General features: G+C 35.2%; 1 pseudogene; it reads left to right on the forward strand.

Annotated features, from left to right (window-relative positions):
* Positions 1 to 716: 716 nt before the first annotated feature.
* On the forward strand, positions 717 to 1,692 carry LOC125094302 (trifunctional enzyme subunit beta, mitochondrial-like; annotated as a pseudogene).
* Positions 1,693 to 23,708: the final 22,016 nt, after the last annotated feature.

Here is a 23,708-nt window from a genome sequence, read left to right on the forward strand (position 1 = left end):
ACAGGCGTTCTGCTCAGGACTCTGGGGTGCCCTCAGCAGGCCTCTCCTGAGCAGAGGAGCATCCTTGAGACACTGAAGAGGTTGACCAGTTGCACCCAACGAGCACGGAAATGCAAACACCTCAAGTTGAGGCTGCCCACAGAGGGTTTCTGTCCTGCCAGCACAGTACAGCCAGGCTCTGGAGCACTTCCTGACTAAAACCCCTGATGCCAAGTGGTCGCGGGCCTCTTCATCCTGCTCCTCATTTCCGGGTAACGCGACCTAAAGGACTCTTTCCTCCAATGGAAGGAAGGAAGCCTGTGGAGGGATGCTGAAGTTTTTAGACAGGCAGTCAAAGGGCAGACCCCAAGGACCCGGAACCCTAGAAGACTCTGGCCGGAGGAAGGTGTCCTTTTTAAGCCAACAGGCTCTTGGTCCTTTTGAGTCCTGTCACTGGGCTCTGGACGTTTACCCTGGCAGGAGCCTGGATGGTGGAAACTAAGGTGAGAGGATTGCAAGATTACTTCCATCTTGACTTACACATTTAAAAATATTCCTACATAAAAAACAAACAAACAAACGAACAAAACTAACATTTTTTTCAGGAACTCTGAGCTGTTCCTCCCAGCTATGAGCTGCCCCAGGCATCCACATCCAAGACGACTTTAATCAAACCCCAATATGTATAAAGAATATCGTGGTGGTGGATTTTGTTTGCACTCCTTTGCTACCAGGCACTTCATATAAAGAAGTGATGCTGCATGATTAGGCTAGAAGAGCACTTTTGGGTTTGATGCATTATACCGGTGTTCCAAACCAAGTTGTTGATTATATCATCTTTGGCACAATTATACAAGAAGTGAAAACAAGCAATGTGGTAGAAAGGCTGCCCTTGGAGCTGCCTTCTCTGACAAGAATCCTGCTCATACTAGCTTGCATCTCTGTCAGCCAAGCCAAGGCCATAGGTGTTGGCTTGATTGTTTCTGGCTAGTGGGAGGTGGTGTACAGTTAATGTTGGACATCTCTATTCATCATTCAAGCAAGGTGAGTAAAATGATTCTTGATCCCAGTAAGGCCAAGACTCTGGGTCAGTCACTGTCTTTAACCTCTAAATTCAGATTGAATTTCTCAGCATTTGAGCACCCTCTGGTGAGACGATGGGCACTCTGCATACCAACTGGTCACTGCCTTGGCTTTTTCTGAGTATGTACTTTATTTCCACAGCCTGACCCTAAGGACACAGGGTGAAGGACTCCTTTCCCATGTTGTATCCTAAAAAGTACCAAGAAAAGATACAGTTACCGAAGATAATTACGCTCATCCTTTCTGCCTGGAGCAGATGGCCAAACAAAAACCTGTATTCATCAAGCCCTGTGGTATAACGACAGCTGCAAATTCTTTTTTCCTGACCGATGGTGAATCAGCAGTGTTGATTATGGCAGATGAAAAAGCTCTGGCCATGGGTTATAAATGGAGGTCATTTTTTAGGGATTTTGTTTAAGTATCTCAGGATCCAAAAGATCAACTTTTATTCAAACAACATATGCTATCCCAGACGTTCTAGAGAAGGCAGAATTAACTGATATTGATGCTTTTGAATTTCAGCAAGTTTTCTCAGGTCAGATTTTGGCTAATTTGAAAGCCATGGATTCTAATGTGTTTGCACAAAAATACATGGTTAGAAAAAACAAGATTGGATTGCCTACTTTAAAGAAGTTTAACCATTGGGGTATATGGCTATCCCTGAAATACCTATTTGGAGCCACTGGCTGCAGGATGGTCATGGACATGCCAACAGATTACAGAAGGAAAGAGGCTGGTATTCCTTAGTGATTGCCTATAGAGCTGGAGAGCAGGGCCATGCTATGATAGTGGACGCTTATGCAAAATAATAGTTCAGGAAGAGGTGACCTGGAGTTTCTGTGCAACACTCATACTAGGTAATGCCATTTCAATGCATTACCAAATGATACCTATAAATTCTAGCTCTTCTTAGGAAAACAAAATTTGTGGCCCTCTGTTAAATGTTTTGCAGTTAGGCTGGCTAATGTTCTGAGCTTTCCAATAATCATGGCTTACTGCTCTTTCAGGGATTACTTAGCTACCAGAATCTCAAACAGTGATAGGCCTAAACATTTGTTTTTGGTCTTTATTTTCATTGAAGAGTAAGTGAGTATTTGCAATTTGTGGGAAAGGTTAGCTGAGATTTGGAACTATCTTTGTAACATTTGCAAATTATATCCATTCCTATATGTAACCTAAAGATAGATTCTTTTCTATGAAATACAAGCCAGTGTACCTAAATTAACTTAATTATGGAAAGATAATTCAGAATCTGAACAAAAAAAAATTTTTTTAGAGACAAAGAAAATAATATAGGTCAGAAACCCAGATCTACATAAAGGAAGAGCATCAAAAAAGGAATGAGTGGGAATAAAATAAAAACTTTTTTCTTATGCTTAATTGATTCAACAGATATATTTTTCAAAATAATAACACCAATAATGTATTCCAGTGTGTATGCTTATGCATATACCATATATGCTCTATATGCTTCTTTATAAGTGAAAAGAATGACAGCAATGATTCAAAGAACAAGAAGAAAGAATTAGGTTTATTTTATAATAGGGTACTTACACTACTGGTGAAGTGGTATACTGTCATTTGAAAGTGGACTTAAATTAACTGTAAATTATTTATTGCAATCCTCGGGCAAGCACAAAAAATGTGTGCTATATTCTAAGAAATGAGAAAAAATGGGATTCTATAAAATGCTTATTTAAAACCATAAAAGGGAGAAAAAGAGAGGAAGATAAGAATAGAAACAATATAAGAGCATCAAATAAAAAACAATAACCAGTATGGTAGATATGAGCCCAAATATATCAATAATCACTGCAAAACAATAGTCTAAATGCACCATTTAAATGGTAAAGATTCTTAGAATGAATAATAAAAAAAAACCAGAACCCAATTGCATTACATCGATAAGAAAAATATTTTAAATATAAAGAGGCATACAAATTAAAAGTAAGTGGATGGAGAAAATATACTATGCTAATACATAGCAAAAGAAAGCAGAAATAGCTACATTAATTTCAGACAGCAGATTTCAAATATAAATTTATTACAGTTAAAGAACGACATTATGTAATTGCAGAGAGGTCAATTCCCCAAGAAGACATAACAATTCTTTTTTTTTTTTAAAGATTTTATTTATTTATTTGACAGACAGAGATCACAAGTAGGCAGAGAAGCAGGCAGAGAGAGAGGAGGAAGCAGGCTCCCAGCTGAGCAGAGAGCCTGATGCGGGGCTCGATCCCAGGACCTTGAGATCATGACCTGAGCCGAAGGCAGAGGCTTTAACCCACTGAGCCACCCAGGCGCCCCAAGACATAACAATTCTTAATGTGTATATGTCTAACAAGAGAGCATCAAACTGTGGGAGGCAAAAACTAATAGGACTACAAAGAAAAATAGATGAATCCACTATTATAGCTGGAGACTTCCAAAACCCACTCTCAGAAATGGATCCAGCACCTAGAATATCAGTAAGGGCATGTTGATCACAGTCCCATTAATCAGCTGATTGTAATTGACATCTATAGACTAAATCCTACAGCATCATTATAAACATTCTTTTCAAGCTTCACATTGACCAGTATCAACTACATTTTTGTCCATAAAACACAAATTTAATATTTAAAAGAAAAGAAATCCTACCACATCTACTCTCAGATCAAAATGGAATTAAAATAGAAATCAATAATAGATAACAGGAAAATCCCACAAAATGTGGAGACTAACTAGCACACTTCTAAATGTAGACATACATCATTTTATTCTGCTTTATTTTATTGAACTTCATAGACAATGCATTTTTTTTTTTACAAAATGAAGGTGTGTGATGACTCTCCATCAAGCAAGTCTATGGGTGTTATTTTTCCAATACCATTTGCTTACTACATGTCTCTCTATCCAATTTTCATAATTTTTACAGTATTTTAAACTTTTTCATTATTATTATATTTGTTATGATGATCTGTTATCAGTGATTATGACTCATTGAATGCTCAGATGGTTAGCACTTTTTAGCAAAAAATTATTTTTTAATTAAGGTATGTACATTTTTTTAGACCTACTGTTGTTGCACACTTAATAGACTATAATATGGTATAAACACAGCTTTTATATGCACTGGGAAACTAAATACTTCATTTGACTCACTTTGTTGTGAGATTTGCTTTATTGCAGTGATCTGGAAGTGAACCTGCAATATCAGCCAAGTGTCCCTTTAATATATAGCTCAAAGAAGAAATCTCAAGCAAAATTTAAAAAGTTTTTTTTTTTCTAAATGAAAATGAATAAAGAATTTATCAGCTTTACTTATTTAGCTTATGGGATGCAGCTATAGCAGTATTTATAGGGAAATTTATAGCACTGTATATATAAAAAAAGCAGAAAAAATCTAAAATAATCTGAATCCCCATATTATAAAACTAGAAAGAGAACAGCAAGGTAAATCCAAAGTAAGCAGAAGAAAAGAAATGCTAATAATTAGAACAGAAATCAATGGAATTTAAAACAGGAAATCAGTAGATTAAATTAACAAACCCAAAAACTGTTTCTTTGAAAAATAAAATAAATTGATAAGTCTTTAGCCAGGCTAAAAGAAAAAGGAAGCACACAAATTGTAAATATCAGAAAGAAAGAAGGGACATTACTATAGACCCCATAGACATTGAAAGTATAATAAAAGGATACTATGAACAATACTACATCTAGAAATTTGGCAACCTAGATGAATGAGACAATGTCTTTATTTTTTTAAAGATTTTATTTATTTATTTGAGAAAGAGAGCGATCATGACAGGGGAGAGGGTCAGAGGGAGAAACAGACCCCCCCCTCCCCCCAGCAGAGAGCCTCATGTAGGACTTGGTCTTGGGACTCCAGGATCATGATCTGAGCCGGAGGCAGAAAATTAACCAACTCAGCCACACAGGCTCCTTTGGCCAATCCCTTTAAAGATATATGATTTGCCAAAACTTGCACAAGAAAAATAGATGATCTGAATAGCCCTGTATCTATTGAAGAAATTGAATTAATATTTAACAACCTTCTAAAATCGACACACCAGGCCTGCATGGTTTCACTGATGAATTACACCAAAAACTCAAGGAATGGGGCACCTGTGTGACTCAGTAGGTTAAATGTCAGCCTGCAACTCAAGTCATGATCCCAGGGTCCTGGGATCAAGGCCTACACTGGGCTCCCTGCTCAGCAGGGAGCCTGTTTCTCCCTCTTCCTCCGCCTGCTGCTTCCTCTGCTTGTGCTCTCTGTGTCTCAAATAAATAAATAAAATCTTTAAAATAAACTTAAGGAACAAGTCATATCAATTCTATACAATGTTTTTGGAGGATGGAAGTAAAGGGAATACTTCCTAAATCATTAGGGAATACTTCCTAAATCATTCTTTGTGACCAGCATCACCTATAACAAAACCGAACAAAGTTACTACAAGAGAACTACAGACCAATATCTCTTTTGATCAAGACACCTCAACAAAATATTAGCAAGTTGGATCTAACAATGTTATATAAATAATTATATACCATAACCAAGTGGGATTTATCCCAGGTATGCAAGGCAAGTTTACAAAGTCAAAAGCCAACTAATTCAATCCATCAGTGAGCCAATAAAGCAAAATCACATGATCATATCAATAGATGTAGAAGAAGTATTTGCTAAAATTCAACCACCATTTATTTAAAAAACAAAACAAAACAACAATAACAACAACAAAAAACTCTCGGTAAACTAGAAATAGAGCCAAACATCCTCAGCTTAGTAAGGAGTATCTACAAAAACACTGCAGCTGGGATGCCTGGGTGGCTCAGTCAGTTAAGCGGCTGCCTTTGGCTCAGGTCATGATCCCAGGGTCCTGGGATGGAGTCCCACATCGGGCTCTCTGCTCAGCAGGGAGCCTGCTTCTCCCTCTGCCTCTGCCTGCCACTCTACCTGCATGTACTCTCTCTCTCTCTCTCTGACAAATAAATAAATAAAATCTTAAAAAAAAATACACTGCAGCTAACATCATACTTAATGAAAAATTCAAAAATGTACCACTAAGGTCAGAACAAGGTAAGGATGTCTCCTTTCACCTTTCTTTTAAAATCTTATTCTGGAAGTTCTAGCTAATTCAGTAAGACAGGAAAAGGAAATACAGGATATACAGATTAGAAAGGAAAAAATGAGATTATTTTTATAGATGACATGGTAATCTGGTAAAAAATCTGAAATAATTGGCAAAAAATTCCTAAAACTAAAAAATGATTATAATAATGTTGGAGAGTAGACATTACTATACAAAAGGCAATTACTTTCCTATCTATCAGCAAGTAGGTACATAGTAATAGTAGTTAAACAACAGTTTAACTACCAGTTAGAACAGGTAGTTGAATGAGTATAATTTGAAAATAAAAACAAAATGCCATTTACATTTGCACTCAAAAAATGAAGTAGTTATAAATCTAACAAAATTTGTATAAGATCTATATGAGGAAAACTATAAAGCGCTGGTGAACAATATAAAAGTAAAAGTAAATAAATGCGGAGATGGTTTATGTTTTGTACAGGAAGACTCCATATTGTCGGTATGTTCACTCTTCCTGTCGTGATCTATAGTTTCAATTCAACCCCAGTCAAAAATCTCAGCAAGTAATTTTGTGGATATGGACGAAATTCTAATTCATATGTTCTAAAGTTCATATGGGGAGTCAAAGACTCAGAATAGCCAACAACATACTGAAGAACAAAGTTAAAGAATGACACTACCTGACTTCAAGGCTTTCTATAATCTGCAGAACCTAAAGAAGCATGAAATTAGTGGGAAAAAAAAAACAGGAAATTGATCATTGGAATAAAATAGAGAGCACAGAAGGATACCCACATAATATAGTTGATTGATTTTTTATAAAGGAGCAAAGGCATTTCTATGGAGCAAAGATCATCTCTTCAACAAATGGCACTGGAACAACTGGACATCCATATGCAAAAAAAAAAAAAAAAAGAGAGAGAGAGAGAGAGAGTCTAGACACAGACCTTACACCCACCCTTCACAAAAATTAACTCAAACACATCACATATCTAAGTATAGGATAACATAAGAGAAAAGTTAGTTTACCTTGGGTATGTTGATAACTTTTTAGATGTGGCTTAATCCATGAAAAACATAACTGATAAACTGTACATCATTGAACTTAATAAACTTCTTCTCTGTGAGAGATCATGTCAAGAGAACAAGAAAACAAAGCTGTAGACTGGGAGCAAATGTTTTTAAAAACCATCTGATAAAAGTCTATTACCCAAAACACACAAAGAACACTCAACAGTAATTCAACAGACAACCTCATTAAAAAATGGGCCAAAGGCCTTAACATATACTCCCTTAAAAAGATATACAGATGACAAGTGAGCATATGAAAGATGATCCATATCAAGTCATCAAGGAAATGAAAATTAAAATGAAATACCACTACAAACCTATTAGATGACCAAAATGCAGAACACTGAACACCAAATACTGGTGAGAACATGGAGCAACATGAACTCTAATTCATTGCTAGTGACAATGCAAAGTGCAGCTACTTGGGAAGATGGCTTGGAGGTTTACTCTTAACTATGTGATCCAGCAATCACACCCCCTGGCATTCACCTGCAAGATTTGAAAAGTTACTGTGTCCACACAAAAGCCTGCACATGGATCTGTATAACAGCTTTATTAATAACTACCAAAACTTGGAAGTAATGAGGATGTCCTCATTAGGTGAATGGATAAATAAACTATTATATCTAACAATGGAATATTACAAAGTGCTGAAAAGAAATGAGCTATGAGACATGAAAAAACATGGAGAAACCTTAGAATCATATAACAAGTGAAAAAAGACCATCTGAAAAGCCTATATACTGCATGATTCCAACTCTGAAATTCTGGAAAAGGCAAATACAATGGAGACAATAAAAAAGATGAGGGGTTGCAGGTGGGCAGAGGGAAGAGAAGGATGAATAGGTGGAGGATATTAGGGCAGTGAAAATGCTCTGTTTCATATCATATATATTCATATCTGATATATCAATATATCATATATATTCATATCATTTAGGAGGAATAGAGAGGATTTTAGGGCAGTGAAAATGCTCTGTTTCATATCATAATAATGGATACATGGTATTATACACTGACTCAAATCCGTAGCTAACATATACAACACCAAGAGTGAATCAAAATGTAAACTAAGAGCTTTGGGTGATTATGATGTATCAATGTAGTTCACCAGTTATAACAAATGTGCCACATGTGAGGGATATTGATAATGGGAGAGGCTGTACATGTGTGGGGCAGGGATTGTATGGGAAACCTCTGTACATTTTTCTCAATTTGGGGCAACCTAAAACTGCTCTGAATAAAATACAGTCTTAATATAACAACACATTTTTTAAATATTTTTTTATTATTATTAATTTTATTTTTTATAAACATATAATATATTTTTATCCCCAGGGGTACAGGTCTGTGAATCACCAGGTTTACACACTTCACAGCACTCACCATAGCACATACCCTCCCAGTGTCCATAATCCCACCCCCCTCCCAACCCCCTCCCCCCATCAACCCTCAGTTTGTTTTGTGAGATTAAGAGTCACTTATGGTTTGGGGCGCCTGGGTGGCTCAGTGGGTTGGGCGCTGCCTTCGGCTCAGGTCGTGATCTCAGGGTCCTGGGATCGAGCCCCGCATCGGGCTCTCCGCTCAGCGGGGAGCCTGCTTCCTCCTCTCTCTCTGCCTGCCTCTCTGCCTGCTTGTGATCTCTCTCTGTCAAATAAATAAATAAAATCTTAAAAAAAAAAAAAAGAGTCACTTATGGTTTGTCTCCCTCCCAATTCCATCTAGTTTCATTTACTCTTCTCCTACCCCCTTAACCCCCCATGTTGCATCTCCTCTCCCTCATGTCAGGGAGATCATATGATAGTTGTCTTTCTCCGATTGACTTATTTCGCTAAGCATGATACCCTCTAGTTCCATCCACGTCGTCACAAATGGCAAGATTTCATTTCTTTTGATGGCCGCATAGTATTCCATTGTGTATATATACCACATCTTCTTTATCCATTCGTCTGTTGATGGACATCTAGGTTCTTTCCATAGTTTGGCTATTGTAGACATTGTTGCTATAAACATTCGGGTGCACGTGCCCGTTCGGATCACTACGTTTGTATCTTTAGGGTAAATACCCAGCAGTGCAATTGCTGGGTCATAGGGTAGTTCTATTTTCAACATTTTGAGGAACCTCCATGCTGTTTTCCAGAGTGGTTGCACCAGCTTGCATTCCCACCAACAGTGTAGAAGGGTTCCCCTTTCTCCGCATCCTCGCCAGGATCTGTCATTTCCTGACTTGTTCATTTTAGCCATTCTGACTGGTGTGAGGTGATATCTCATTGTGGTTTTGATTTGTATTTCCCTGATGCCGAGTGATGTGGAGCACTTTTTCATGTGTCTGTTGGCCATCTGGATGTCTACACATTTAATGCAATTCCTATCAAAGTACCATCCATTTTTTTCAAAGAAATGGAACAAATAATCCTAAAATTTATATGGAACCAGAAAAGACCTCGAATAGCCAAAGGGATATTGAAAAAGAAAGCCAAAGTTGGTGGCATCACAATTCCGGACTTCAAGCTCTATTACAAAGCTGTCATCATCAAGACAGCATGGTACTGGCACAAAAACAGACACATAGATCAATGGAACAGAATAGAGAGCCCAGAAATAGACCCTCAACTCTATGGTCAACTCATCTTCGACAAAGCAGGAAAGAATGTCCAATGGAAAAAAGACAGCCTCTTCAATAAATGGTGTTGGGAAAATTGGACAGCCACATGCAAAAAAAAAAATGAAATTGGATCATTTCCTTACACCACACACGAAAATAGACTCAAAATGGATGAAGGATCTCAATGTGAGAAAGGAATCCATCAAAATCCTTGAGGAGAACACAGGCAACAACCTCTTCGACCTCAGCCGCAGCAACATCTTCCTAGGAACATCGCCAAAAGCAAGGGAAGCAAGGGCAAAAATGAACTATTGGGATTTCATCAAGATCAAAAGCTTTTGCACAGCAAAGGAAACAGTTAACAAAACCAAAAGACAACTGACAGAATGGGAGAAGATATTTGCAAATGACATATCAGATAAAGGGCTAGTGTCCAAAATCTATAAAGAACTTAGCAAACTCAACACCCAAAGAACAAATAATCCAATCAAGAAATGGGCAGAAGACATGAAGAGACATTTCTGCAAAGAAGACATCCAGATAACAACACATTTTTAAAAATCACGTATTTAAGAGAAAATGGAAAGTAGTTTTAAGAGATGAAGGGGAGGGGGAAAAAACTCATGCTGGGCATGTAGGCTATACTAAATAAATGCAGGATTGGGAAAGAGATAAAGAGGAGGGTGAATTGATGGATTTAGCTTGAAAGTAGAGGAGGCAGCAACCAGGGAATTTCCCAGGATATGGTGTTGAGGAGTACAACTGATTGCCAAAGTCCCTGTTTTAATAAGATTTGGAAGACCTCTATACTCCTCTGAAGTTTTCTTCTTGCCATAAGACTCCTCCTAACAGTAGTCTCCAGAAGGAGAGAAAGGAGAGAAAGCCCCAAAGGAAAGGTAGACAGACATTCCTTCCTTGCCTTTTTTATGGATGCTAGCTATTCCATCAGAAAACATAAAACCCATTTATTTCACTAGTAAGGAAGTGCTATGTGGTTAAGGAAACTACTGGTAGTTCAGTGAAAGAAGAAATGATAAATTTAGGGGAAAATGGTCATATGTAAATTAATAGCCCTCACATTATTAAAAAAAAAGTTACTTGAAATAAAGTATTCTTAACAGAACTAAGGACTTGAGAAACAGGTCTCTGTAAATGTTATTGTGACCAATTTTAGTCTTTATATACACATTCTAATCTGTCTACTTTTCAGTGAAAACTATTCTAATTTCCAAACATGGGGAAAAAAAAATCAGTACCTGGCTATTTCCTATTATCCCTTTCACACATTTAAATATTTAGGATTTTTAAATACTGAATTCCTAAGACATCTTCAAAGAATATATTTCTTCAGTTTTTTCTTACATATTTATCTATCCAACCATTTGTTACCTACCTATGTTTTACTGCCTACTTACCTACTTATCCATTATCTACCTATTTATCTATCTATCTATTGATATAAATCTCTACTGTAATAAGAGTTGCATATGGCACACCTTAGCACAAAGGATTCCTTGTTGGTCATTTATAAGATGCTGAAAACTCTTATCTTTTATTAAACTACCTACTGTGATTGACTTATTTGAGTCCCACTACCCAATTATGACAACTCTGTACTTTAGAAATGGGTAAAGAATAAGTAATCTGTATGATTTTGCATCTTTTCTGGTTTAGGTACATTTAAATTGTTATGTAAATTCTAGGAATGTTTGATAATATGATAATAAAAATGTTTTACACAGAAATTATTACTGCGATTTAGATGATTGCTGTGTCTTCAATCTGTCTTCTTGGGTGAAGTCTTCTTGATTTGTTTTAATATTAGTCTGAATTCAAAACCTTACCCACTTTGAAACTGTATTTTCTCTAAGTTTATAGTAAAAATTATTATTATTTAAATGAATCTGCTATCATTTAAGCTGAATTAATTTTATCCTTAACAGGATGAGAATATTGTTCTTATTAAGCTACACTCAGTTTAAGGCAAATGCACAATATTAACAACTTAACAATAAAGATGAAAATTCTGAGGTAGAGTTAGATCTGATAGCTTTATGTATTTAAAATCCTCTTTGTTATTTTTAATCCTCCTTGTACATACTCTCACATAATGTAATTCAGTGTTTGAGGCAAACTCAATTACTGAAATTCACAGTATATTAAAAACTTTAAACTATGTTTAAAGATACCATTGAGATGTAGGAAAAGTGGAGATTACTATAGGAAACCATATCCAGGAGATTAAGATGAACATTTATCTACTCAACGGGAAAATGTGTAATTCTTCTTGAGATTTTAAGAATTATTTGATATAATCTACGGTGCTTTTTCATATTATAAAGCAAAGAATTGATGGGGTTTTAAAAAGGTTAAAAGCACCAAAAAGTTTTAAAATACCAATTTCTTGCTTATTTATAATTTATATCTGCAGTTTACTATGTTTTGTAGATTGCTAATATATTTGTTTTCACTATTTATATTATTTCAAAGAGTATCAGAAATATTTTATAAATACAAGCAAGGACTATTATATATAAGTATAAATGTATATGTTTTAATATATATGATCTTTTATTTGCAAGAAGAGATACATAAGTACAATAATATTGTCAGTATATATTTTAAATTCTTCTATCTAGTGACTAGAAAGAGGAGGGATCAAGAGGAAGAATCAAGAGGAAGAAAATGGGGATTTTTAAAAATCTAGTGTCTTAGAGTAAGACAAGGAAAAGTTCCTTTTTAGATAAAAACACCTGTAGTTGGGATAGAATAGAATTGATTAGATAGATGATAGGTGGATGGAGGGATAGATAGATAGATAGATAGATGATAGATAGGTAGATACATATATACATAGATGTTAAGCACTGCATTGTGTTCCCCCAAGTTTATATACTGAAGTCCTAATCAGTACTTCAGTATGCAACCTATCTGAACATGAGACCTTTAAAGAGACAATTAAATTAAAATGAGACCATTAGGGTGGCACCAATCTCACTGGTGACTTTATAAGAAGAGAAAATTTGGACACACAAAGAGACACCAGGTGTGCACTTACACAAGGGAAAAACCATCCACAACAATCTAGAGGCAGCAAAAGGGAGACCATTTATAAGTTAAGGAAAGAGGCTTCAGGAGAAATCAACCTTGCTGATACCCTGATCTTGGACTTTAATCTCAGAATGGTGAGGAAATACATTGTTACTTAAGACACACAACCTGTGATATTTTGCTATGGCTGCCTGAATGAAATAGCACAGTAGATATTTTCCCAATTGTCATTTTGGATTCTGTGAGAAGACTGGTTTTTAATGTATTTTTACGTTAATCTGGAGCAGACACAACAGAGACATTGGCCACCAGGGATTATGCCCACTATTTTCTAAGCCCCTGTAATTTAGATTAGAGCTTTTCCTGTGTGCTCCCTCTAGGAGACAGAGAGAGTCAGTGGACCTGCCATTTTAAGGGTCCTTTCCTGCAGGAATGGGCAAAGTGACTGAAAACGTAGGGATGGGATGACCTAAACCATAAATACAATAGAGGTTGTGACTGTATCACAGTAGACCAGCAGTGCCTGTGAGCAAGAGCTAGCCAGTTAAAGCTGGCAGGGGGCCTAGTATTTAACATGATACTTTGTTACAGAAATTACCAAAGACCATTAGAACAGAAAAAGGACAGATACATGGATCTAAAGACTTTCTCTTTGCAGTGGAGGCAGGAAATTTGCAGTGGAGGCAGGTGTTAATTTGGAAAGAAGTAGGGGAGGAAAAATCCTAAAACAAAAACAAAAGAACAAAAACTCTGTATTTACAAGATGCCAAATAGAAAGGGTAAAATGAAAGGTATTGTGTTAAGTTTAAATTGCAGAAGTGAGTCCACTGTCCCTATAATGCCCACACTACCCTGGCCTGAAGGGAATCATGAATTCTAGTAGGTGGCTTGAGTTTTGGTTAAATCACACAGACAAGCAAAGGAAGCATAATCCCCTGTACACTCCCACTATTGACGAATAAATATAAAACCCCACTAAAAGTACATATTTCTCCTTTGTTGAATTCATAAAAGGTATCCCTGGACTAGGCTATTGAAAGTATTTGAGCTATTGAAATTGCTGCTTACAGTGATGCTTTGAATTGATATTAAAATAGCAGAACATATTTTATTATTTCATGACAAAAGAAGTCTGACAGGAGGCAAGAAAACCAGTCTCTGAAAGCGTGACTAATTCCCAACCCCACTTAATGGAGGGTCTAGAGGAGCTTGAGCACAAGCATTGTCAGCCATGAATATCTTAGAAAATGGAATGAATTGTGTCTTCAGTGAGGAGGCATAAGTAAGACTAATTATAAGGAGCTGGGAAAGTAATGAGTGAAAAAGAAAGGGAGGAAAAGGAAGGGACAGAAAATTTGTTAAGTACTAATATTTATACTTCATTTAAACCATATAATTCCAAAACATTTCTACAAAAATATATTTCTAAACCTTTGCCCTCAAGGGTCTAAGATTGGAGTCAGCAGACTATCATATGTGAGGAAATTTGAACTTCCACCAGGTTTTCCAAGTAGAAAGGGATAAGACACAAATTGCTGATATCAGAAATGAAAGAGAGGCTGTTACTACAGATTCAGTGGACACTAGAAAGATTTAAAAAAAGGGATATCATGGACACTTCATGTCCACAAACTAGATACCTTAAATTAAAAGGGCCAATTCTTTGAAGGACAGAAACTGCCAAAATTCACACAATGATAAGTAGAAAATATGAATAGGACTATATTTTTAAAGTAATTGAATCAGTAAGTAATAACCTCCTAAAAAAGAAAACATCAGGGCCAGATAGAGTCCCTGATGAATTTTTACCAAACATTTAAGGAAGAAATGATACTAATTTTCTTAAGTCCTGTCTCAGAAAATAAAACCAGAGGGAGTTTCTTGAGAGAGATCATACCTTAGTAATTCAAGATATATGCTGCCCAGGATTTCCATTAGGCACAGATTCAAGTAGGAAAGGAACATGATTTATTTCTATGTCCCATGTTCCAGTGTACCAGTGTCAGAGCTTTTCTGAAAACATCCTCTCCAGTGAAATTTGGAAAGCAGAACTGTGACTTAGATATTATCACTTAGTGCAAAAAATAGAATACTCACAGCAGATAAAACATAACAGAAAAAGATTCTTCAAACAGTGAAAACAAAGTGGTAAGTAAACACTGTTGGCTACTTACTTAAAGGTAGTAAGAATATGAATTTTCCCAGGCCCGAGCTAATTGCTATATTCTGAATTTAAATTAAAAAAGTTGTAACAAAATTGTTTTCATACTAAGAAATCTCCTTTGTCTCACTGAAGGTAGGATATGAGTTTTGGAGACATATTTAGTAATGTATTAAAACAGATTGTTTGAAAAATAGATTGAACAGATGGCATAATGAAACTAGCAACTGAGCAGAATTTATCCATTCTTAAAATTTCACAGCAGTGTTAATTGTTGCAGTTTTATGGGCTTTCTCCTAGATTTTTCAAAGGTATTTAAAAATGTTTTTTGTGAAATAAACCATTCCACAGCCATAACTTGTTAATGACCAACAAGATAAGTAACCATCTCTTAATAATAAAAATAGCTACTTTGGGGGCGCCTGGGTGGCTCAGTGGGTTAAGCCTCTGCCTTTGGCTCAGGTCATGATCTCAGGTCCTGGGATCGAGCCCTTCATCAGGCTTTCTGTTCAGCATGGAGCCTGCTTCCCCTTCTCTCTCTCTGCCTGTCTCTCAGCCTACTTGTGATCTCTCTCTCTGTGTCAAATAAACAAATAAAAATCTTTAAAAAAAATAGCTACTTTGGCTACTAAGAAAAGTAGAATTAACTACCTATTGAACTTGAGCATAAATCTTTACACATTGTGGTATTCTGTGTTTGTTTTATAATAACATTAAAAATACTTTTAGATAGTGTGCAAAACTTATTGATGAGGAGCAATGTATGATGAGTAATATTTCTAGGATATATTCGGTAAAATAACTATGGAAAAGCATGCTGAAAAATATTACAATATAGGAATATTATAAAAATATAGCATTAAGAGAAAAATACACAAAAGTTATATGACATGATAAAAGCTATGAAAAATATATTTACATATATATATTTACATCTGTGCATTTTGCCATAAAACACTAAGCATAAAAATATTCACATTTATCTCTGTAGTTGATTTTACTTTTCATTTTTATATTTTTTAAACTTCTTAAAATGAACAAGAATTCGGCTCCAATAAAAATGTTATGTCTTTGCCTTCTAGGTCATTCTAAAATTTGCTGTATCTTAGTTTCTCTGCATATCATCCATAAAACTATACAGATTAGCGAGGAAAGCAAATAAAACAAAACATAGCCAATATCTCAACGTATCAGGAGATAGAGATTACTGTAATCCTCAATTTATGTATAGGGAGAGAAATAAACATGATATTTCAATGGATGGCTTATACTAAAGCCCTGAGTCAAGATGGCATGGAATCCGGAGACTGCATGATAAAAGAAAAGGGGAGTGGGTACAAGGGCTTCGGGTAGATGGGGCTTAGGTAAAATCATCCCAGAAAGAAGAATTTGTTTTCAACATGAAAAAGCCCATTGAAAACAAGTTTGAGACCTGGTAGATCTCAGCAGGATATAAAGAGAAAACATTTGAACAATTATAATAATTGAGTTGGAAGTCATAAGTATCAATTGCTTCTGGGAGATTAGGCAGAAAATAGAAAAGGAACAATAATGTATAGACATGTAGAAGTGAATGGAAAAAAAGAAGAATTTTGAAATTAAGGGATCCTAAAGGAACAAAAGCAAATTAGAAAGTAGAAAAACACACCAAATCCTCCCCCTCAACGTCACCAAAGGTAAAAGCTTTATAACAAATGTAAATTAAAAAGATAATGCAGAGACATATGTACTGTACATACAACTAAATTGGTAGTAATATGATAAGAATTTGACTTCTACCACTGCAGATATACAAAGCAACTTCACATATAGCATAGGAAATTCCAGATACTTCATCTGGGTGGCTAGCTGATCAGTTTTCTGCAAAGTCTCTTGTTTTTGTCCTTGACAACTGTGAATGGTAGCCAAGGAGAATATATTGTCATGAGTAAGAGAAGAGATTGAGCTCCTTGTCAGTGCATGGTTGAAATGCAAACAAAGATAAATTAAGCTTTGTTGTTATAGGCTCTGTAAACTCTACTGAGTTTACTACTATAACAAAAACATAGTGTAGAAATTACTATAGTAAAAATAATATCCTTACTTTCAATTATATATTTTAGCCCTATCTACTTCTCCCATTGAAATAATCTTTTTATTTTTAATTTTTTAATTATCATAAAGTTGGATTTTGTTGTTGTGGTGGTGTGTGTACAGGCCTATAAACTCAACACATATTTAAATTCATGTAACTGCCATCAAGTGATGATACAAACCAGGCCCATTAATCCCCAAATCTCCCTAATATATCCTTTTATTGTTAACCCTATTCTCATGCTTAACTCATGTCAACCACTAATCTGTTCTCCCTCACAGTAGTTATAAAGTCATAAAAATAGAATCATATAGTATGTAACACATTGAGAATGATTCCTTTTACTCAGCATAATGCATTTCAGATTCATCTGTTATTGTAAGTATCAATAGTTTAATAATTTTCATAGCTAAGTATTATTTAAATATTATCATTTTCTATTTATTTGATTTACATCTTTGTAAAACTAAATTACTATATTTGTATAGGTCTATTTCAGGACTCTATTTTCTGTTCTTTTTTTGTTTTGACCAATATTTTTTTTTAATTTTTAAATTTTATTTATTTTTTTAAAGGTTTTATTTATTTATTTGACAGAGAGAATCACAAGTAGGCAGAGACACAGGCAGAGAGAGAGGAGGAAGCAGGCTCCCTGCCAAGCAGAGAGCCCGATGCGGGGCTCGATCACAGGACCCTGAGATCATGACCTAAGTCGAAGGCAGAGGCTTAACCCACTGAGCCACCCAGGTCCCCCTGGACAATATTTTAAGATCTTTATCACTGTGGCATTATAGTAACACTTAAAATTGGTTAGTGTGATTTTATTTTTCTTTTTCAAAATTGTTTTAACTATTTTCTTTGCCCTTAAATATAGATTTTAGGATCAGCTTGTTAAAATCTACAAAACCTTTTAGAATTTGGATTGAAAACTCGTTAAATCTACTGGACAATTCGAGAATTAACATCTTAAGTATATGGAGTCTTTCATGAACATGATATATGATTGTTTCTTTTTTTAGTTTTTTTGTTTTTTTAAGATTTTATTTATTTGAGGGAGACACAGAGAGAGAGCATGAATGTGGAGTGAAGCAGGGAGAGGGAGAATCAGGTTTCCCCTGAGCAGGGAACCCAATGTGGGACTCAATCCCGGGAGCATGGGATCATGATTTGGCCCGAAGGCACGTAACCAAGTGAGCCACCAAGACACCCCTGATTGTTTTATTTATGTAAGTCTTTTTGAGGCGATGCTCAACTCACTTATTAGTTCTAAAATGTTTGTTAAATTACTTAATATTTTCACAATATACAATCATATTGTCTGTAAATAAGAGCAGTTTCATTTCTTCCTTTCTTATATGGATAATTTTTACTTATTTTTCTTCCCTTTTATACTAGATAGGACTTTTTTTGTATGGTGTTGGATATAAGTAGTGAAAGGATATCAATGCTTTTTCCCAAACTTAAGATGAAATAATTTAACCTTTCACTATTAAATGTAATGTCAGCTATAAGTTTTCTGTGAACACACTTTTTCAGGTTAAAAAAAGTTCCTTTCTATATCTATTTTTGGAAACATTTTACATTAATGTATGTTTAGTCAGATAAATGCTTTTTCTTCTTTTATCAAAGTTGATATGATTTTATATTTTTTTCTAAATGCTAGTAATAGTGTTGATTGCATGTATGAATTTTGAATATTGAACCATTCATTTCTTGTTAAAAGTTGTAGCACATTATTCATTTTCATATTAATAGATTGGATTTGCTTATAATACTTTGTTGAGAAATTGTGCATCTGTGTTCTTGAAAAAAAGCTCAAACTTCTAGAAGATACTCTATAGAATTAATGGTTTCTTTCTTAAATGTTTGTTAGAGTTCTCTGGTGATACCCTCTCAGTCCAGAGATTTATGTCTCAAAATGTTTTTTAATGATGAATTTCTTCTTTTTAAGAAATCCTTTCATTGTTTCAAGTGGTTGAATTTATGTGTGTAGAGCCGATCATAATATTCACTATTGTCATTTAAAGTCTCTGGATCTGTAAAGATGTCCAGCACCATTCTTTTTTTTTTTTAAGATTTTATTTATTTATTTGACAGAGAGATCACAAGTAGGCGGAGAGGCAGGCAGAGAGAGAGAGGGGAGAAGCAGGACCCCTGATGAGCAGAGAGCCCGATGTGGGGCTCGATCCCAGGACCCTGGGATCATGACCTGAGCCGAAGGCAGAGGCTTAACCCACTGAGCCACCCAGGTGCCCTTCCAGCAACATTCTTTTTTGATATTGGTAATTTATTATTTCCCTCTTTCTTTTGTTGGATTGCCTCCTGGACATTGTAACCATAAACTCCTCTATATTTAAATGCCATTATTCAAGTTTTCTTTACATGCAGATCAGGAAAACTGGTTCACCTGCTCTCCACAATAAAAATCAAGGTAGGGTGTAGATGTATTCTTGTGGTTCCACAGGTTATAATTGTCCCAAGTCCTAGCATTTGGGGATATCCAAAACACAAACACATACACACAAAGGAACAAACTCATTAATCTTGTAGTCAGCATCAGATTATTATTCAGATTAAGGCATAATGAGTGTTTAAAATTGTGTTTATTTATACGTGTTGGTATGCTTGCATGCGTGCCTGTGCGACAACTTTCCTCAATTATCCCACAGAAAGGTGTAAGATTATTTTACATATGTAGTGTTGAACCTACATATGTAAATAACCTATTTATTCTTGTACCCCAAATTTCTTTGTTCCTTTGCTGAAAACAACAACAAATCAATGTATAAATTTTAACAAAGGATTTTTAATCTATGAAGAAATATAAGAACACTTCAGAATTATCCAAAGTAGAATAAAATGATGTCCCAAATTTCTTCTGCACTGTTTTTACTTTGGTGTGTTTGAAATATGTAATTGTTTGGTTTATTTTAAATATTTTAGCTGTGAAGTGTTTGTATTGCAAGAGAAATAATAGTCTTCCTATAATATGTCTACTACAGAAGAAAGTCAGCATCAAGGGTGAATTGTGTACGTCATAATAGCAAAAAAAAAAAGTATTTTGTACTAAAAATACAATTTTTTTAACAGAGAGGATGAGAGAGAGAGCATGAATGAAAGTGGGGAGGGTCAGAGGGAGAAGCAGACTCCCCACTGAGCAGGGAGCCCGATGTGGGACTTGAGCCCTGGCCTCCAGGATCATGACCTGAGTAGAAGACAGTTGCTTAACCAACTGAGCCACCCAGGCACCCCTAAATACATTATGTTCTGCCAAAGAATGAAATGACATATTTTGATCAAGACTTGAGGAAAAAATAAGCAAATAAATTTCTGATAACTTCAAAAACTTATCTTAGTAATATTAAATCCTCTTTCTTTGTTCTGTGATCCTACTCAACATTCAATATTTTTTTTTTTCTCACTGCAGTCATCATGTTTCTGTAGGGTCTTATAGACTCTGACATTTTGTTAGACTTTTTGATGACCTTGACAGTTTGAAGGAACACCGATAAGGTAGTTTATAGACTTCCCTTAAATTTGGGTTTCCTGTTTTTTTTGTTTGTTTGTTTTTCCAGTGTGAGGGACTTATGGGCTTGGGGAAGGAAAATCACAGAGGTAAAATGCCATTCTCAGTTATACCATATCAAAGGTACATGCAATCAATACAACTTATCACTGTTGATATTAATTTTTATCATCTGGATGACCTAGTTTCTCATGTTTATCCACTGTAAAGTTACTATTTTTTCTCCATTTGTATACTGCACCTTTTGGAAAGAAGTCACTCTGTGTAGCCTATGCTTAAAGAAAAGAGATGTGGTGCTAGAATCAGATATGTACACCTCTAGGCAGAATAAGTGTGAATGTGACAGATATAAATACAGAACTGATACAGGTCTTTTGCATTGGTGATTGAAATACTTCAGATATCTAGAGTTATTTTCTGTGATGTAATTTTTTTGAAATGATTAAAAACCTGGGAGAATTCTAAGCAAAACAAATACACGACCTTATATTTTCATGAAGTCTGCATTCTTAGAGCATTTATTTTATGTTAAAATCATTTGAAAAAACTTAGTGGTTATCCAAAAATAGAGTTTAGTTTTAGGTTCAAGATCTTTTATCTTAATGAATGCTTAGCAGAAAAATTCAAATATGATAAATTGAATATCATTTGATATTATGATAATATGATAAATCATTTTGTGGGACTTCCCTAAACATTGTAGAATAGGTAGTATCCTACTAGGGCCAGTTGATCTCCACAATCACTGGTAATACAAAAATATCCCCACAAGTTTCTCTAGTGGTCAGTACATTAAGAACTAATGATACAGCACATTTAGGCCATTGAAGGACTTTGAATAATATGAGAAATAGCTAGAGGTTATTAAAAAAATTCACATATCATCTGACTTATTTTTAATAGGATTTCTAGCCTGTTGTAGTAAGAGTTGTTTAAGAGTGGACAACAAAGACATAGTAAGTGTGATTTATTGTTTGAATTCCATTTTAAATCACATTTACTGAGATTTAATTGTCAAACAATAAACATATATTAAAAGTGTATAATTTGATAAGTTTTGAGACCATCACAATTGAAATGTGAACATATTTCTCACCCTCAAAATGTTATGTGTAAGTCTTTGCAATCCCTCCATACTGGACCTTCTTATGCCTTGAATCAGCATTATCAAGTAACTGCAGATCTGTTTTATGTTACTATAGAGTTTGCATATTCTAGAAATTTATATAAATGGGGTCACATAATATGTACTGTTTCTGACTTTCTGTATAATACTTCATTGTATGGCTATACCACAGCTTGCGTATACATTTTCCTGTTGATGGATAATGAGATTGTTTCTCAAACTGGCTGTTAAAAACTGAGCTGCTATAAATATTAATGGTCAAGTCCTTTTGTGCACATAAGTTTTCTTTTTAATTTGCAAATGACTAGAGAGTATGGTAATACATTTTTTTTAAAGATTTTATTTATTTATTTGACAGAGAGAAATCACAAGTAGGCAGAGAAGCAGGCAGAGAGAGAGGAGGAAGCAGGCTCCCCGCTGAGCAGAAAGCCCGATGTGGGGCTTGAACCCTAGGACCTAGGATCATGACCTGAGCCGAAGGCAGTGGCTTAACCCACTGAGCCACCCAGGCGCCCCTGGTAATACATTTTTAATTCTTTGAGAAACAGCCAGTTTTTCAAGGTGGTGTTACCATCTTACATTCCTACTAGCTCTATACAATAGTTGAGTTATTCTACATCCTCACCAACATTTGGTATGTTCAGTTTTAACTTTACATAATTTTAATTTTAGGTATTCTTAAAAGTGTGAGTGGTATCTGGTCATGTTTTCATTTGAATATCACTAATGACTGATAATATTGAGAATCTTTTCATGTGCTTATTTGCCATTGGTATGTCTTTGGTGACTGGCCTGTTCAAACATGTATTTTTTTTTAAATTGGGCTGTTCATTTTCTTATTTTTTTTTACATATTCTAATTACAAGTCTTTTATCAGATATATAATATGCAAATATTTTCTCCAAGTCTGTGCGATGTTTGATTTTTCTTTTTATTTATTTAAATTTTTAAAAAAATATTTATTTATTTATTTGACAGAGAAAGAGAGAGAGAGAAAGAGAGTGCACAAGCAGAGGGCGTGGCAGGTAGAGGGGAGGGAGAAGCAGGTTCCCTGCAGAGCAGGGAGAGCTTGATGTGGGACTCCATCCCAGGACCCCGGGATCATGACCTGAGCCAAAGATAGTCGCTTAACTGAGTCACCCAGGTGCCCTGATTTTTCTTTTTAAACTGTCTATCAAAAAACAGCATGTTTTAACTTTTGTGTGGTCAAATTTTTCAATTTTTCTTTTATGGATCATGCTTTTGGTATTGCATATAAGAAATCTTTGTCATACCCAAATCAAAAAAAATAACTAAAAATGGACCGAGGAATAGATATTAAGCCTAAAAGTATAAATAGTTTAAAAGAAAATGTAGGAGGTTTTTTTTTATTCTTACTTATGAAAAGATTTCTTAGAACCAGTACCAATAGTACTATCTTCAAAAGAAAAAAAAAAAAAGTAATAAGTTCAATTTCATTAAATTTAAATGCTCTTTGATTAATGCCATTAAAGACATGAAAAGCCAAGCCACATACTGACAGAGGATATATAAAGAACTTTCAAGACTTAAGTATAAGAAAAGTCCAGTTAAGAATTGGCAAATAGGGGCGCCTGGGTGGCTCAGTGGATTAAGCCACTGCCTTCAGCTCAGGTCATGGTCTCGGGGTCCTGGGATCGAGCCCCGCATCGGGCTCTCTGCTCTGCAGGGAGCCTGCTTCCCCCTCTCTCTCTGCCTGCTGCTCTGCCTACTTGTGATCTCTCTCTCTCTCTGTCAAATAAATAAATAAAATATTAAAAAAAAATTGGCAAATAAATTGAATAAATTCTTAACAAAGAAGATGTACGGTTAAGAAAAAAGATGCTCAATATCAAAATGACAATAAGATATTTTACACAAATATTTGAATGGTTAAAATGTTAATAGAAAAATAAAACTTATAATTCTATATTAGCAAAGATACATAGCAATCAGAGCACCC

Source organism: Lutra lutra, chromosome 2, assembly GCF_902655055.1.
Source record: "Lutra lutra chromosome 2, mLutLut1.2, whole genome shotgun sequence".
NCBI lineage: Eukaryota > Metazoa > Chordata > Mammalia > Carnivora > Mustelidae > Lutra > Lutra lutra.